Source organism: Ceratotherium simum, chromosome 30 (assembly GCF_057802395.1).
Source record: "Ceratotherium simum simum isolate JZ-2026a chromosome 30, ASM5780239v1, whole genome shotgun sequence".
Lineage (NCBI taxonomy): Eukaryota > Metazoa > Chordata > Mammalia > Perissodactyla > Rhinocerotidae > Ceratotherium > Ceratotherium simum.
The window spans coordinates 21,923,561-21,938,638 of NC_141929.1; the positions used below are offsets into that span (position 1 = coordinate 21,923,561).

Sequence of the window (15,078 nt, forward strand, 5' to 3'; positions counted from 1 at the left end):
CTTGCTGGTTTCCCTGCGTTGATCTCCTTTCCTTTTCTACTTGGAGCACTTTTCTCTGGAGCACGGTGTCTCACATTTTCTGCTCCTGGTGTCAGCTCTGTTTGCCTCTTCTGCCAAAGGGCACCAAGGAGTTACTCAAAGGACCTTTTGAACTGTTTGTTCAATGAATGAAGAGCTCAGTGGGGACAGTTACTGGGACAATGCAGGCTTCCAACTGGTCTCTGATGCAGCATTGCTGGGCCATGACTCGTGCATTTGGCTTTTGCCGCTGCTGATCTCAGAAGCCACGTTGGAGGTTGGTTTTGTTGGTGTATCCCAGAGTCCGGGACCTTTTCAACACCATTTTACCTTGCATTTGAAAGATAGTCCCCCAAACAACCTGTGTTTATAAAGTAATAACCAATCTGTTTTCTCACTTTTAGTTAATCATATGTACATAATTGCCAACCAGAGCTTCTAATCAGTGTGAGTTAATCAGCGTTAACATTTGTTTGTCTGCTGAGCATCTTCTATGTGACGGACCTGTGCCAGGTGCTGGGAAGAGAAAGGTGAACAGGATTCAGTCTTAGCAGGAACTCGTAATGTGTGGTATTGTTGTTAACTCTCCATTTTAATCTCGGGGAAATTACCGAGCACCCACTCTGTGTTTGAAGTGCTACCGAGTGCCCTGCATATATCACCTCCTTTCTTATTCAGAGCCACCCTGTGAGTTAGGCATTAGAGATGCCACTTTTCAGATGGGGAAACTGACGCTTGCAGAGCTGAGTCACTGGCTCCAAGTCATACATTTAATTACGAAGCAGAGGTGGGATTTGAACCCAGGATTCTCAGACTTAAACTTTCCTGTGGAAATTATAGTCACCGACTCCCAGCTTTCCTTCTTTCTCTTTCCTCGTGGGCAGCTGTTTGCTTCTGTGGTCAGGAGCGTGCCCTATGTTTTCTTTATAATCTACGGCTTCTGGTTTAGTTTTTGTTTCCAGTTTTATTGAGATATAAGGGACATATAACATGGTATTAGTCCAATGTGTACAACATAATTTGATATATTTATATATTGCAAAATGATTACCACAGTTAGATTAGTTAACATCAATCACCTTACATAGTTACAAATTTTTTTTCTTGTGATGAGAACTTTTAACATCTACTCTCTTAGCAACTTTCAAACACATGATACATTATTGTTTGAAGTCTTGGTTTATAGCTTAGTTTGAAGTCTCTGAAAACCCTGAGTACAAATGAGTCTGTTGCCCCATAAAATAATGGAGCTTCGAGCTTTCTAAGACATTCGGCTGACTCACCTCCTGATTGTTTAGATGGGGAAACTGAGGCTCTGAGTGGTGTAGGGATTTGCCCCAGGTCACACAGTGGCCGGGTCTGGGCTTGAACTCAGCACCCCTGGTGTGCAGGCCAGTTGTGTTGGTCACAGCACATACCTCCTACTGGCTAATTTATTCTGGGCTAGGTGGCAAATCTCATGAGATCTAGCTTCTGGATAATTCTATCCAGGCTTGAAGTAAAAGCAGCCAAAATTAGAATATGGTGCAAACTCATTAAGGGCGAGGGTCTAATTTTGTCCATCACTGTGCCCCTAGTTTCCAGCATAGCCCCAGGTTCACCATAGGTGATCAGCAGGTATGCCTTGGAATGAACCGGATGGAATGAAGAGGGCCTCCAGGGATGATCTTTCCATGCTCTCTGTTCGGTAGCTGCTGATCTGCCTTCTTGGATTCTCCCACACCAGAGAGTACTTTAGAATCAAATTGATGGTATCAATATTTAATTTGACACTTCGATGATTCAGTCATTTAGTATCGTAAACTATTTTCCTGTTTCTATTTCAGAATAAATTGGCTGGTTCTTTTGGCATCTTGAGGCAGAGAAGTTTTTTATTTTTATTTTTTTTTTTTAGCTTTACGGGAAAGTGCTGGAGGGCGCTCTGGGATCAGACCGCTAGTTCACTTTGGGTGTGGCCGGCTCGAGTCTCTACCCTGCAAGAGACACTTCGAGTTGCATGATGAGCCTTTATGAACTGACAAATTTGTGTCTAGCACAGACAATATTTTAAAAATTGTATTAAAAAAAGAGGAAGAAGAGAGGAAAAATATCACCCGCAGTTTATTCACTCTGACTCATAAATTGTTCTTATTTTTCGCCTCCCTTCCAGTCCTCAACTTAGTCAGAAATATTTTTACATTATCGTAATTGGAGTAAAGATTTTATTTCATAATGAGCCACGTTGAAATATCGCAACATATTCTTCCACATTGCTTTACAGTTCGAGTAATTGCAACTTTGAGGAAGTCCTGCTATTCCAGGCAGGGTGTATACTGTGTCTTTAAACGTTCTCCTATGACAACAAGGCAATTGTGACTTTATGTGAATAGAAGGATATAATTCCTGCTGGGAATTTGGGTGAAATAGAGTGGGATTATGAAAGATTTGTAATACCTGGAAGGTCCTGCACTTCAAGTGAGTTATTCCACATGAGTCAGCTCATTAAAGCTCGCACGCTCTATTTCCCTAGTGAAAAAAGATGAAACATGAACAGAGAAACCTCGAATTAGTCAATATCAGAATTTTGAGGGTTTTTTTGTATTTTTAAAAATTTAAAGACTTAAAATGGCTTTAAAAGCAAGCATCTTTCCTAATTACTAGGAGCATTTTCCTCATTTCTGAAAATGGGTGGCATTTAACTGCAAGACAAAGCAACCAAAGCAATAAAAATTTAAAACTAACTGCTGAGGAAAGCTAACCTGGTCTTGAAACTTCTTCGGGAAAAACAACTAGGAAGGCAGAAAGCTGTTGAAGTAAATCCATCTGCTCACTTTCAGGTCAAATCTATTAGGATTAGTCCTTTAATGAGGTTACGGGTTTTAGGGGATGTGTCTGCAGAAACGATCTGGTAATGAGCTGACTTGGAAGAGAAGGTTGAGAGAGCTTTCATTAACTCTGTCTGCATCGTAATTTGGCAAGGTCACTGGAGAGAATCTTCTTTAGGTCACTAAAAATAGACGGTCTCATAGATCCAATCATGCCGTCATCTCTCCGTTCCTTTAGTCATGTCTTATTTTGGGAGCTCTCTTCTTTCTTCTCACTCACCTGCTTCCTCTGTAAGTCTGCATTTGATCTGGATAAGCCACTGGCCCTCTGTGTGTTGAGGAAGAAAGGGAAGGCAGAAAACTTCTGGACCTCCGCTCACCTGGCTGCTTTACCTTGCAGTTGTCATTTCCTCCCTCTATCCCTCCCTTCCTCCCTTCCTTCCTACTTCCTTCCTTCCCCCATCCTTCCTCCCTTCCTTCCCCCATCCTTTCTCCCTTCCTTCCCCATCCTTCCTTCCTCCATCCCTCCCTGCCTCCCTCCTTCCCTCTTTCCTTCCTTCATCTTTCCTCCCTTTTTCCCTCCCTCCCTCCCTCTCTTCCTCCGTCTCACCTTACCATGGCCCCCAATTCTATGTATTTATCTCTGCAAAGAGAACAGCACATAGAAATGCTCAATACATAATTATTGAATAAGTAAAGGAAAGCATAAATGAATGGATGGTCATAGCTGTAGAGAAGGCAAAGTTCTAGTGAGGCTAGAGGCAGTGGGGCTTGGCGACCTCTGCCTCCCTTGAAGGCGTATCCCATTGCTGTTTCAATATCCCTCTCTTTCCACACCCTGTATCCCCACTTCCTGATATGTAATCTGTTCACTTCATGTGTGTGTTCTGTCACTATCTAGTCATCTTTTGTATACATCTGTCCATATCTAACCATGCACATCCGTTCAGAATGAAGTTCTATAAAAATTCAAAGGAGTCATTTAACTGTTGGATTCATTATTTCTATTTTTTTCCCTCTTGATTCCATGAATTTGATACAGATTTTTGTAAATAAAATCTTGCCCCAAACCCTAATATGTATAAAATGGACAAAACAGAGCTCCTGCAGATTAAATAGAGGAAAGGAGGAAGATGTGGGGATCCCAGAACCCCTCCCACTGCCCTCAGCCCCCACAGCCCCTGCAGCAGCCTTTGGAGTACCCTGGAAATGCCCAGTCTCTGCCGAGCACAGTTAGTAAAATCATTGGGTTAGATCACGGCTGAGTTTCTCTTGGTTCTTCCATCCCGTAGTTTGTGATGTCCCTCAAACTTCAAGTTTGGTCTCTCTGTTTACAATTTGCAACAAATGCAGATGACTGTGCGGGAGGTGCTGTAGGAGCTATAAATGACGCAGACGGCAGAGCTTCTGCTCTTCAGAAGCTCGCAGGGATTGGGGGTGGCAGGCAAATCGTGAGGAAAATGACTCCCTAAAACAACAAGGTGTCCTAGGACTTAAGGCCCAAATGACTGGTAAAGGCTGTCAGCAGTGGGTCTTGCTTCTTATCCCTTCAAATACTGATTGAGCATCAGCTCTGTGCTAGGCATGTGTGTGCTGATTTAAAGGGGTCTAAGAGAATGAACTGATCTACTAATCGTTTGCTGTGTATTTTTCTGCTTGCTTTCTAAATCTACCCTTAGATGAAAGCTCTGCAGGAAGAGCAGCCCTATCTCCTGTCTGTTTGGTACTCTCATGTCTGGACCCATGTCTGGCGCATAGGAGATGCTCAAGGATGAATGGTTTATAGAGATGATGCTATGGTGCGGTGTGTGTGTATGTGTGTAAAGTTGGGAAAGGAACGTGGGTTATCAGGGGGTAATAATTTGGCCGAAGCCTTAAAGGACAAGGAGAAGTTTATAAAGAAAAGAAGAGGAACATGCATTCTATTCAAAGGCAAAAGTAGGAGCGAAGGTACGGAAGAATGAGACAATATGGTAAGCTGAGCAAAAATGGTTGGTTCTTGGAAGGGGCTGCCCCAGGTGAGGCTGAAGGCCAGCTGGGCTCCCTAAGAAAGGCCCTTCCCTGGGGGAAGAGCGGGTGCCGAGGAATGGAGGCCCTGAACTCAGATTGCCTGGGTTTGAAGCCCTGCAAGTTGGGTGACTGGGGTGCATTCCTCATCCTCTCTGTCTTAGATTTCTCCACTTGCAAATTGACGTGACGATCCATTCAAGCACAGGACCTAGAACGAAATGGGGCTTGGTTATTGTGAAAACAGAAGAGGCCAACCCAAGAAGGCCTTTGGTGCTTTGAAACCAAGTGTGGCAATGAGCAGACCCCTGGTGTAGAGTGAGCACATAGCAGTGTGTGGAGGATGGGCTGGCTCTCATGGCCTCCTGGGAGAAAGATGTTGCCTGCATCCTCCCCTGACTCCTTCCCTCCACCCTCTGAGGGTCCTCCACCTGCCAGCACTGCTCTAAGCCACCAAATAATTCTCGTTCAGCTTTGTTTCCTCTAGGGCTGTCGCTCGTTGCCTAAAGCTGGGTCATCTCTGTGAGACCCAGTGGGGTAGATAACTATCTGGCCTCAGTATCTGGAATGGCTGTGATCTAAGTGAGGACCATTTTCCACTTCGTGAGCCCTGTGGTCCTGTCCCCATGCTTTAGTGTGATGCAATCCTGGCCAGCGTATGACTTCTTAGCCCAAGCTTTGCCTCCGAACCTTCATTCAGATTATTTCATGCTGTCATTTCTCCTTTTCTCCCTTTTATTATGTAAAACAGTACTGTATGTTTCTGTACTGTATGCATCTTTACAGGCAGCCTTAAACTCCCTGTGGAATAAAACGGGGGATGTGTAAAATGCATGACAAGTATTACAGAGAGAGGTATAGGTGGCTTCTGTGCCCGGTGAGTTTTCAACCTAGTTTCTTCTCCGTGAAGACCTAGATTCCTGGAGATTTATTAGACTCTGCTCCCGCCTATGTCACCAGGAGGGGACTGGTGTTTGTCTCTCCCTGTAATTCTGTCTGTGCCCTTGGAAGAGAACCACGGTCATTCCTGCAGTCCCCTCGCACACCTGATCCAACACATGGTATCTCTGGGGATGCTGCAGAGAGACTGTGGCATGGCAGAGGCAGCGTCTCTGTGGACTCTGCTTCTCACCTACCTCCCACTTGGGGCCTCAGGTCTCTCCGTCTGTAAAATAATCACAATGTGATAGATCAGTGTTCCCCACTCTTCAGTCATTCATGTTTGTTTTCACAATATCTGGGTACTGCCCACACTGTTATTTACTTAATATTTTCTCTTGACTCATTCTGCTTTTCTTAAATATTTTGAAGAAAATTATATCATTATCATTGATGCCAAACTAGTACCTCTTGTCATAAATAGGAGGTAGCCCCAAAATTATATCTATAAAGAAAAAGAAACAATATACTTGAATCTACTCTGAGCCTGAGACTGCCTTCTCTGTGAAAAGAGAGATTTGTTAAGGAATCACTGCTAATGGAGACTTTCTCTTTGCTGAGATCAAGTTTGAAAGAGAATTGAAAAGGTACTTTTCTACTTCCTCGTTCATTGTCCTTTAATGCCAATAATAAAAATAGTAATTGTTAGGCTCTTATTATGTCGGGCATTGCACTAGTTTTTTTATAGAGAGTCCTTATAACAGAAAACTGATAAATTTTTGATCATGATGATGTTCACTGATATTTAGTGAACAGTAAATTTGTGGAAAAACAATAGTGTAATCGGCGTGCATCATCTCATTTATCCTCACCTCCTCACAGCTCTACCAGGTGTTATGATTTCCATTTTTCACCTGCTCGCTGGTGCCATGCCCACTTGGTTTGGCTCCTGGACAGAGTCCTCTGGCTTTCTGTGAGGTGACCAAACCATCTTCTCAGGGACTGTCAAACCTGGATGTGTCTACATATCACCCCAAGAGCTAAAGGGAGACCCCTGGTGCCCTCATGGTCTTCTGCACATGCAGTGTCCTCTTAAAGATGGTCTTTGTCCTGGTACCAGGTTTGACCCATGAAATCACAGGCTCATGTTGAATACTAGAGAGGGAAAGGCCCCTAGAGATCCTCTAGCTCAGCCTGTCTCCAAGTGTGGTCAGAGCTCTGCTGGAGGGAGGTATGATGCTTTTAGTTGGGGAACTGATTCTTCCAATTAAAAAATTCTGTAGACTCAGAATAGGAAAGAACCTTATTGACCATCAAACCCATCCCAGTACCCAGTGCCAAAATTCATTTTATAACTTGCTGGATAAGGAATGTGGTTTAAATATTTCTGGAGATGAGTGATCAACATGTGAATAGTATATATATATGTGTGTTTGTAACTTAACACACTTACAATATTGGACAGCTGCAGATATCAAAGATAGGAAACCATAATATAAAGATTTAATAAGTGGACAGGGCACTGGAAGACCTCACAGAGCCTCTGATTTGAGTACCAATAGGCCCAGTCTAGTAAGATTACCCAACTCTACACAGCTGTTAGTGTTATTTTTCTCTTCATTTTTAGTTCTTATTAGTGGAATTAGTAAAAGTAGACTTTACTTGCAACCATTGGAGGAATTAAAAAAAAAAGATGAAAAAGAGAAATGGACTTTTGGCGGGTGTGTGTCTGTGTGTGTGTGTATGTATGCGTGCCTGCACATGTGTGTGTCTGCATGTGCCTGAGAGGTGAGCCCTGGTGTAACACCCTAGATAAAGCTTCCTACAAGAATATTAGATTCTCGATATAAGCATGTGATTTTTCCCAAGATCTTCAAGAATGTCAAAATTTGTGCATACAAGGGAAAATATTATTCCGCCAATAAAGTGCAACAAACTATAACTGAGACATTTTAACGGCCTGCTTCCCCTGCCGACTCTGAATGAATCCAGTGTACTTAATGAGGTGTGATGAGGATGCAGACTGCCCACTAGACTCGCTCACTGGCTCTCGTCAGCCCCTCTGTGGCCAAATTCACATTTGTGCCTGAAGAAAATTACAAGTCACCACCATCGCGGGCCTTCAGAGGCGCTGCCCATAGTGAAACCTCGATGCCAGGGACGCACTTCTTTATCTACTAACTCATTTGTTCAAAAGCTGTTTGTGAGCATTCGTTTGTGCCTTGGTCCGCTTGATATACAGTGGGATGGAAAACAAGCTTCTTGCCCTTGTAGAGCATAATTATAAACAATTTGAATTTGTACAGCTTAAATCTTCAGAATAAGTGTCTAAGAAGAGGTAAATAACAAAGTGGCTTGTTTTTTCTTTTCTTAATTTTACATTGCAGAAAGACAGTCGCGCTTAATTTTGAGAAATCTTGTTGTGTTTCTTTCTGAGCATAGTGGCCCCAGAGAGAACACTCCCCAGTATATCATAAATCAGTGGCATTGCTGTGGATAGGGCAGCTTACTTGTCTTACTACGAGAAGACAGTAGCAGGCTGTGGCTATTTCTGGCACACAGCAACAACGGCAGCGTGTGCGTATGTGTGCGTGTGTGTAAATACTTCTCTGACTTTGTGTGTATGGAGATTAGCAAATAAGTTGATTTCTTGGTTGCGTGGAAGTTGCCTAGACTTGATAAAATGTTAGAGATACTGTCTGAGGCCTTGGGTCGCAGTCAAAGGTCATTGCTCTGCATCATTTCCTTTTGGGATGCTTCCTCAGTGGCTGCTCTGTCTGGATAGTTCAGTAGCCTGGTAAAGTGATGTAGTCCTTAGTCATTTTTTTTTTTTAAATCACTGGACTACTTCCCTAAATTAGTGCCCTAATTTATGTCTGGAGAAGGCAGTTGAGAATAGCTGGTGGATGAATTGCTATAGATTCAAACTGCCTGGTCCAAATCCTGGCTTCACTGCTTAGTGGCTTTGCGAATGAGGGCAACTTAGTCAACCTTTCTGTGCCTCAATTCCCTAGTTATGAAATAAAGAAAGTCGTAGTATCTGACCCACAGGATTGTTATGATATTTAACCATATATTATAGGAAAGTACTTAGCCTGGGATCTGCCACATTGCAAACTCTCAATAAATGTTAGCAATCATTTTTGCCTGTTTGGAATAGATAATGTCCACATAACACTCAGTTCTGGAAGGTATAGAAGACCTGGAAGAGTTAGCATCCTGGGTATGTGACTGTAATCACGCCCTTAAATCCTCAAAGATGATTAAATGCTTTACTTGGCATCTGAAGTATTTGAGAAACATCGATCACACTTTTCTAAACTCAGTACTTGCACAAACACATGGATTTACTGTCAGTCAGTCATGAAGTACCTGTTGGTTACCCAGTCTTATTAATAACCGGTTGTTTGCAAAATGATAGCCTATTTTAGTGATTTTAACTATTTTAGAAAATAAACCGAAGAGCTTGACATTGCTTTTATCAAGGCTGAATAATTTGGGCCAAGTGAGTACCTCATTACAGTCCTTTAAAGAAATTACAAATTATACCTGTCATTTGACATCAAGTAGATAAAAGGCAATAGATTTTCAATGTTTTAAAATTTAAAAAATACAGTTTTATAGATGTTCTCTAACTACTACTGTTCAACTATTTCTCCAATAAGCCGACCCCTGCAGATGGTTAGCAGTGTGCTGACCCAGGCCAGACAAAAGTGAGTATAAGATGTAATTCTGTCTTCATGGAGCTCAAAGTTTCCTTGGATGCAACCTTGGAAGGGGCAGACAGCCATAATAACAAAGAGCTCTACTCGTGGGAGAAATCAAGGAGCGATATGGTGCACTAAGGGAATCTGGAAGTCCTTGAGTCCACACCAGGGAGGGAGAAAAAGTTCCACCACAGTTACACTAACAGTGAATGGGAGGAGAGTTCAGATGAGGGAACAGTATGTGCAGAGAGGAACAGAGGTGCATAGCCTGCCAGGCTCAGAGAACAGCAGGCCTTACCTGTGCAGGAGGTGAGCCTAGGGGCAGACCAGGGAGAGACCTGATAGGGAACCATCTAGAGTTTGGATATTATCAGATAATTTGATGTAAAGATTGCCATCCTTCTAGCAGGTGGCTTCTATCAAGAAGAGAGTTTCTGTTTTGCCATGTGCATTAGTGTCAAATGTTGAGATATTTTTTCATTCACAGCAAGAAGACAAATAGGCAAAGTAAAATAAACCACAGAAGAGGTGAATGTTGTTCTGGAGCGTATGTGATTGTGTGCGCCCCTGCTTGCTTTGTTTACCCCAGTAATTCTTTCTAAAACTTTACCAGTTGACTGAATGGACACCCCTGAATTTTTCCCGAAGCTAGGTTATATTTATTTTTGTTTGCTTGCCACCTCCCCACTCCCCTCACCCCCCCAAAAAAAGTTAGAAAGTAAAATTGCTGGCATTTTAGGACAAAAATAAAATATACTCTCTTAGAGAAAGTCTTTTTATTTGCTTTCTATTCTAAGTGTTCTCAGATTCTATAACAATATAAATAGTGTATATTTGTGACTTTTATAGTGGATGTGCTTAGCTTTTCCCCTTATTCTGATGTTTTGTTCCTTTTTTATTCAGTGGAGAAATCTTGGCAAAGTGGGAAGGCAGAGCCTTTGGGGCAAGGGAAATCTGGATTTGAATTCCCATTCTGGTGCTAATTAGCTTTATTATCTTGGGCTAGTTATTTAACTTCTCTGAGGTTTAATTCCATTCTCTTTTAGGAGGTAGAAATCGAATAACACAAGCCCCTCCCAGTGTTGTCCCTGAAATTAATTAAAAGAAAAATGCACATAGAAGCACTATAGATTGGGGATATGTAGTAGGTGGCAAATAATACTAGAGCTTCCAGTATTGCAATTGTTAATATGTTAAAGGGAGAAATTGAAACTACATCATTTGGGCGAGAAATACGGATAAAATGTAGAGGAGCAGGAGGTTTGCTCATATGCTAGATGACTGTTTGTTTATTCATTTCCCAAAGATATTACAAAGGCTGTGAATATTTATTTAGTTCTGCTCCCAATAGCCCTTCTAATAGGGAATTATTTGGGTACAACGAAAGACATTTGTAAATGTGGCTGATAAGACTGGCTTTGGACAAGGAGTGTTTTGTTGGACACAAGAATTCTATTGTCCCCAGCTTCAGTTGTCAAGTGCCCGGGGAACCCAGAATTTATGGTGGCAGCACAATGGGCCTTTCAGGGCCCAGGGAAAGAGCTGTGAGATCCTGCTCCCCGGCTTTTCAGGGCTTCTAATCTTTTTATCGGGCCTGGACAATGCCGGATTCAGCTGCTGCCTGAGCCTCCTGACTGTCCATTGGCCGTCAGGTATTGTGCGGTAATTACCATGGTGACAATGGGCTCTCTCTACGCCTGTCCATCCGCGCTTTGCAAAACCGCGAAGGTTGTCAGTTTGCATTAGGTTCCTCTAAAGGCATGGCTTACTTAGAAAAACTGCTCAAGAGAAATAAAGATAATCGCATTGAGTTTGATTTAAAGGGCCACTGTGTCAAATCCATTTGGAGCCCAGGAACTCTTTATGGATGTTTTCTTGTAATTACAGTCAGACAAGGGGTTGGGGGGGGGGCGTCACCGAGCGCAGGCAGTGAGTGCCCGGCCTCCGGGATTTTGCAGGGAAGCATAAACTTTGGGTAGCTGGAAGCACTAAAATCCCGTCAGGAGCAGAGGTCTAAGCTGAACCAGGGAACTTTGAGGGATCCCTAAACTTCTTCGAGACACAGTTTCCCCATCTGAAAAAAGAATGATGTGGAAAATGCTTATAGATTAATATTAATTACATGTTATATGAGCGTATGTTAATATATGCAAATATATGAATATTAGTTCTCTATAAACACTTATACATCTACCATAGGGCTTTGTGAATAGCAAATATACAATACAAGGTAAAACTAATTTTGGAGTCATGCACAATTGAAAAAGCACAATCTATCTTTTCATAATCACAGCTACTGATTATGGAGTGCTCACTGTGCCTGAGGTATTGCATTTATTGTCACTATTCTTCACAATAATCCTACAGCATAGTTATTCTTATCCCTATATTATGATAAGGAAACTGAGGCTGAGAAAGTTCTTGCTTGCCCAAAGTCAAACTAGTTTGGAAGAGGCAAAGCCTGGATTTTAAGACTTGTTGCCTCACTTTCAATAGCTTACTGCTTCCCCCATTTTTAAAAAAATTCATGATCTACAAAGCTATTTTACAAAATATGCTTCGCGATATGGTTCTGGAACTTTGGCGATAACAGGAAAGAAGAACAACCAGTGGTGATTAATAATTGGGTTTATTCATCCATCAACAATGTCAGGAACATATGACACCCACAAAAGGAAGAAGCCCCCATCTGCAGGGCGCCCAGGGTCCATGGCATGTGTGCTGCCCCTTCTCCTGCCTGCAGAGCAGGAAAAACTCGTCAGTAGAACAACTTAGTCTTTCTAGACTGACAGAAAAAGTATATGGCCTTTGCTTGACTTCTGTGCCTAATAAAAGTTTCAAAAACTTGAGATTTCATTGATTTATTTAATAGTAATATATTTAATCATAGTTTGTGTTAGGTAGCTCCGTACCAAAATATCTCAAATTCCGTGTTGTGTTGTTACACTAAAAAGTAGAAATTGTCTGTGGTCACATATCAGAGGAATAGGCATGATTTAACGTGGAAGTGAGTCTCGTCGTGGGCTCCTAAAGCTGGCAGGAAAGGAGGGGACTTGTTAGTGATCCAGTCTAACTGTGCTGCTTCCTTGCTCTACGCATTTGGGCATTTACCACTTAGCCTCAGTTTCTGCATCTGTAGAGTGCAGCTGTCACTGTCTCCTTGGGCTACTGCCCTCCCCCCAGTGGCACCTCTTTCCCTTGTGTTCTACCTGTAGCAGCACTGTACACACAGTAAGTGGCCTGGGGGTCCTGAAACATGCCTTGGTGGAGTAAGTGAGGTGGGGCTATTTTAATCCAATTCACATATACTTTCAGCCCTCACCCCCAGCACTATATGTTGTTGTGCTGTTGACAATGATCCTGGCACACAGCTGGCCTGGCTGAGCCCACATTCTAGAAGAGGACCCATACATGGAGATCTATAAGCCAAGGTATTTGATTTAGAGAAGAGATCCTAAGAGAGGGACGACAGCATGACTTGTGGGGTCAAAGAGAAGGGTATGGCCCTGCGTGTACCGAGACTCCTATGCAATCAGAGCTCAGCAAAGGAAATCTGCCACAATGACACCACGTCCTTCCCTGAGTTTTCTCCTCGGTCTTCGTCTGCTCACCAAGTATATACTCTTGGCTTCATGGTATTCTTTTTCCTGGTTTTTCAGTCTCTCTGAAATAATATATGGCATGCAGTGTCTGTGCCTCTGAGAGACTCAGTACTGTGGGTGGCCGGACACGCTGATGGAATGGGCTAAAAGAGGGCAGTGGCCCTGTGCTTGAAGAAGGACCATAAATGCACACAGGACTTGGGAAATGAAGGGGAGATGCCCTGAGAGTAGGTAGGCATGGGTGCAGCAATGCTGGGTTGTATTTTCCTGGCTCAGAAGGGAACCCATGATCCTCAGTCTAGAGTCATGAGATGTGGGAGACAGGAGGGAAAATGAACATTCCAACCAAAAATGCCAATGCAGAGAGCTAAGATCTGCAGTATACCTGCCCAGCCCTCTCAGACCCGATGAACTCTTCTTTTCATCAACTCTGCTGAAAGCAGAAAAACAACTTCAGTGTCTGATGTTCATTCTTTTCTTTTCTGAGAAACACGGTGTGGTTGTGTACCAACATTTTCCACAGAACCCACAACCCCTCTTTCTCAAGTGTTTGCGGTGATCAGAATTCATAGACAATTCACCCATCTATTTTTGCTTTCCTTCCAAAGCTCTTAATTGTCTGCGCAGGCTTTTGCTGAAGAGAGTTTTATAGGAGATATTTTTCGGGGAAGTCAAGAATGCAAGATGAAGTGGGAATTCAATGCATTTTTACAGATTTGAGAAGGAAGCTTTTAAAAACACACTGGCCACAGATACAGCTGTATTATTAACTGACTGGAGGCTGGAGAAGGAAAACAGGAGAAGCACAGGCCGTGGAGTCAGCGCTGCTGGAGTCTGAGCCCACCTTGGCTGTTACTGGCTGTGTGCCTTAGGCAAGAGTCCTACCCTTCTGATGGTGGGGTGAGATACCCAGATGGGCTCATGATACCCAGACTGGTTATGTGTATTTAAAGAGAGTACATTGGTGAGGCCTGTGACAAATGTCTGTTCCATCTCTCTTTATAGTGTTCTACATATCTGTTGCTGTGTAGCATACCACCCCCAAATTTAGTGGCTTATAACAACAATTTGTTATTACCTCTTATAGCTGAGTTGAGTGAACTCATCTAGCTAGTTTTTACTTGGAGTCTTTCATGCTGCGTAGTCAGACGGCTGGAGTCACATGAAGGTTTGACTGGGTTGGGTGTCCAAGATGGCATCTTCACTCACCATTGGGCACCTCCACTTGGATGTCTGGAACTGCTAGAGATGGCTGGGCATCTCTCTCGCTGTCCATGCAGCTTCTCCGCCTGGCTAGCTGGGGCTTCCTCACAGCATGGAGATCTAGAGTATTCAGACTTCTGACATGACAGCTGACTTTTCTCAGAGCAAGCTTTCCAAGAACACAAGAGAGGCTACAAGTTTTCTTATGACTCAGCTTTGGAAATCATACAGTGTCACTTTTGCTGTGTTTCATTGGTTATTCAGGGACAGCTCAGATTCAAATGGAAGGGGACAACAAAGGGTCATAAATATCTGAGAGTATGGTCCATTGAGGGTGGGGAATTTTGGCGACTGACTATAACATGTAACATGGTTACAAAGTAGGGTCCTTCCTGATTAGTTATATGTTGTATGAATTGTCCCATGTGGCTTTTTCTCCCTGACTCTATAATGCACCTCGAAATAATCCCAGTGCTATTCTGTCCTTGACTATCCTGGGAATAGCACACAATAAGACAGTTTTATTGTTCTTGCTGTAGTCACCAAATCAAGGTGCTATGAGCAAATTTTAGTAGATTTACAGTTCAGCTTCAGCCCTTTACCAAGAAGCTTTTTCGCTTGTTGCTGTTATCGTTGTTTTGGAGAAGGCATTGTGTGTGAGGAGCCATTAGTTGGAACCAAGATGAGGCAAGGAAAGAGGATTTGGAAAACAATGAAGTATAATAAATAAAGTCAAAGTTAGAAGCTGTTTAAGCTTTTAATGCAGGCTGAGTTGAACCTAGAAGGTAGAAGCTCTAGAGATGAAGGACATTCAAGAAATCCTTTATGCTGTTTTGTTAGGGAAGCCATGCCAGCAGC

The 15,078-nt window shown here is 42.8% G+C and overlaps 1 protein-coding gene across 2 annotated transcripts in view; it reads left to right on the top strand.

Moving 5' to 3' along the window:
- Nucleotides 1–15,078, top strand: part of CDH11 (cadherin 11) — a 144,488-nt gene that overhangs the window by 45,223 nt on the left and 84,187 nt on the right. The window lies entirely within an intron of this gene.